Consider the following 3,703-nt stretch of genomic DNA (forward strand, 5'->3'; position numbering starts at 1 on the left):
GGAATTAACGAGTTAAATATTTCTTTTTTACATCTATTAAAATTTTGATTTTTTGTCAAATCTCAGTTTTTATCTCCTTTTATTCCATGTGGTTAGTTGTCATTATTTCTTTATACTATGTAGTCAAATGATGATACATGTATTCCCTCTCATAATTGTAAAAGAGCCCTGATTGAGTATGTGGTATTAATACGTGTACTGTACTATTACACTACACGTATGTCATAAAAATGTTGATATTTAATTTCTCTTAAGTTTTTGTTGCACATTGTTGAATATGAATTAAAGCTCCACATGTTAGTAAAACAATATTGGTATTTCTTTGTAGGTGCAGTACCTTCAAAACTACCAAATTGTCCAAAGTATTTGTCAGATAAAAAGACTGCAGTGGCAAGGGAGGTACCAAGTAAAAGAAGGGAGCGTCTTGAAAATGAAGTTTTAAAAGCTAAAATACAAGAAAGTGTCACATCCTTTAATCATTATGTCAATACAACAACATTTACAAATTTTCAGGAAATGAAGGATAAACTTTATAGTAATGCTGAGAAATTTCCAAAAGAATGGATCATGATTTCAAGAGAAAATTGCATCAGCATTGTGCTTCTCAGTGACACACGAAATGTGAAAGTACTTTGCAGCGTACAAGTAAATCAAGAACTTATGGTAACAGTGTTTTATAAAAACCAAGAAGTGAAGCATCTGTCTAATATCAAAGTCTCTTTGCCACTGGTTGTAAGTAATGTTAATGAGATAGATGAAATTGTACAAGAATGTCATACCAAGTTCACAAATGATGCTTCCCAGTTTACTATGGATGAATGCATACAATGTATTTTAAGTTATCTCAATAAGTTGGAAGGCATAGTGCATGAAGATGATACTGAAATTGTTGCATTCCTGAAAGAGCAGGTCTTACTTCTTCCAGTATGCAAAACAAGGTTACGATATTCCTGCAGTATCATGGTGTTTTTCAGCTTATTATATTCTATTTCTCCTCATGCATATAAGTTTCTCAGATCAGCTAACATTATAAAGATACCAAGCCCAAGTACTATACGTCGAGTATGTGCACAGTTTCAAAGTAGCCCACAATTAGAACAAGATACCTCTAGCATGCTCAGATATGTCTCATTCAAAAGTCATCTCCTGAAAGAAGAAGAAAAAACTGTCATTCTTCAAATAGATGAAATTCATTTAAGAGCAAATTCTGACTACAAAGGAGGCTCTGTGGTAGGAAATGCATTTGGCACAGAAGAGTTGGCTACAAGTGCTTATGTTTTTATGATTTCTAGCTTGTCATCATCTTACAAGGAAGTTGTGCATATTTTACCTGTTAAAACTATTAGAGGTGATATACTTCATACATTTCTTAAGAAAATTATTGTTAAGTTAGAAGAGATAGGTTTTACTGTAGTGGCTGTTGTCTCTGACAATAATTCAATCAACAGTAAAGCAATGTCCTTTTTTAGCAAACCACATCAGTGAAAACTGAATACTGCCATCCAAGTGATTCCAACAGAAAACTATTTTTTGTTATTGATCCAGTTCACATCCTTAAATGCATACGAAATAATTGGTTGAACAAAGTCAATCAAGATATGATTTATCCTGATTTTAATGATACATCTACAGTTCCACAGATTGCTTCCTCTTCAGCTTTAAAACAGCTGCATTCAAATGAAAAGCTAAATCTGCTAAAATATGGAGTTAATTTGTCATTGAAATCTTTGTATCCTTCTGATATTGAACGCCAGAATGTAAAGTTGGTCTTGCACATTTTTACTCCAAGCACCTACATAGCTATGAGGGAATTGGGCTGTGTGAAACATTTTGATAACTGGGAAACTACTGCAAATTACATTGAGGTAACTTGCAGGTGGTGGGATATTGTAAATGTGAAAACCCCTTTAAAAGGTCTAAGGCTTCGAAATCCATTTCAAGAACCTATAACCAAAAATTCTGATCATATTATAAGTTTTCTACAAAAATTTTTAAACTGGTTACAGAGGTGAGAAAAGTTACATGATGCAGCAATGTTAACAAGAGAAACACATTTTGCTCTTAAACACACTACTCATGCATTGCTTCAGATAGCACAATTCTGGATTTATAATAAACAGAACAGCTACTTCCTTTGTGGCAAGTTACAGACAGATAATTTAGAGGATAGATTTAGTAGGTATCGTCAACTTGCTGGATCTCATTACCATATTTCTATCCGCCAACTGTATGAATGTGAAACCAAGCTGCGTATTCAAACAACAGTGCCTCTAATTTTGAAATCGCATACTATTGGTGAGGTTTCTCTTCCATTAAGTGCTGTTCCTGAAATGAGACATTTTATAAAGCATGCGGCAGAAGATTATGACTGTGTTTTACCACAAAGTTTAATAAGCAACTGTCACGTCGATGACGATGACATACATAGTATTCAAGATTCAGTGTGGCCATTATTAACTTACATAGCTGGGTATACTAGTGTGGCTGTCCGCCATTTTGTTGTTTGTAAATACTGTGTATAGAATTAGAACCCTTTCTTCTTTCCTTAATCCTTCTCCCTTCCGCTCTTAACCCTTCCCGTCACCTGACAGGAACGGCTTTTCTTGTGGGTCCTAATTGGTGGTTTTCACAAAAGGGACAGGAGGGGGTCCTGCCCGAATAAACGGTGAGTCAGAGGGATAAGAATAACGGACACTTTTGGACCGGACACCGAGAAGGAAGGTCGTGAGAGACTCCTTGGGTACGTGCGTGAAATGAAGACCAACAGATAGAGCCCAGATAGAAAGGGTGGGACAGAATCGAGAACTAATTGAGAGATCCGTTCCTGTGAAGTCTCAAGAAACACCTCGGTGCATATCGAGTATCCACCGCATAGTATAAAACCTGATGCTAACAGATTGGACATCCACCGTAATTGACCTCCGAGATCAGGACCCCTTACGCCTAACTACCGGTAGCGCCTCCTATTACTTTCTTCATCTTTCTATTTCTATTAATTATAGTGGTAGGTTAAGTTTAGTTGTAAGTATAGTTATAAATAATTAATTACAATCATATCGGGTATAACATAAATTGTAAAAATTCTGAACGAGAGCGGAGACTATATATATATATATATCTGCGAGAATTCGTCTCTGTGACGGGCATCCGTAACCTGTTAATAAAATAATTCTGTAAATAAATATTTTTGTTCCTCGTGGCTTGTTCATATCATTTGTCTTTTACATTCCACCTATCACACTAGCTATGCAATGATTAAAAAATTTAAATGTGATTATTGTCAAGTGTTTTTATGTTCACAAATTGACGACGACAGCAAAGAAAACAAAGCTGCCGAAAGGTTGATCAGGGCAACTGATAGGGGAGGTCTATGTGATCCTCACATAGATGTTGTGACTTGTATGTCTTATGTATATGTAATTGTAAATAAGTTGCTTTCAAAAGAAAATGGAGGAACTTTTCTGCAGCAAAGAAACCAAAAGGGTGTTATTGTAGCACTTGGTTTAATAAACAAGCCTGAAAATATATTTTTGGGTCACAACTGTCGTTCACATAGTGTTGATTTGCAAAAGAATATTTTGCATATTGCTAGTAACATTTTCTTAAATAATTATACAAAGAGAAAAAATGACAATATCAGGAAGAAAAGTATGCTACAGTGTAAAAGGATGAAAGTGGGAAAGATGCACTAATTTAATCCAGA

At 35.1% G+C, this 3,703-nt stretch overlaps 1 pseudogene; it reads left to right on the forward strand.

The window, feature by feature from the left end:
• The first annotated feature begins 276 nt into the window (after positions 1 to 276).
• On the forward strand, positions 277 to 2,522 carry LOC136971524 (uncharacterized; annotated as a pseudogene).
• The last annotated feature ends 1,181 nt before the right edge of the window (positions 2,523 to 3,703 follow it).

Source organism: Centruroides vittatus, unplaced genomic scaffold (assembly GCF_030686945.1).
Source record: "Centruroides vittatus isolate TY-2023 unplaced genomic scaffold, ASM3068694v2 contig_260, whole genome shotgun sequence".
In the NCBI taxonomy this organism is placed as follows: Eukaryota; Metazoa; Arthropoda; class Arachnida; order Scorpiones; family Buthidae; genus Centruroides; species Centruroides vittatus.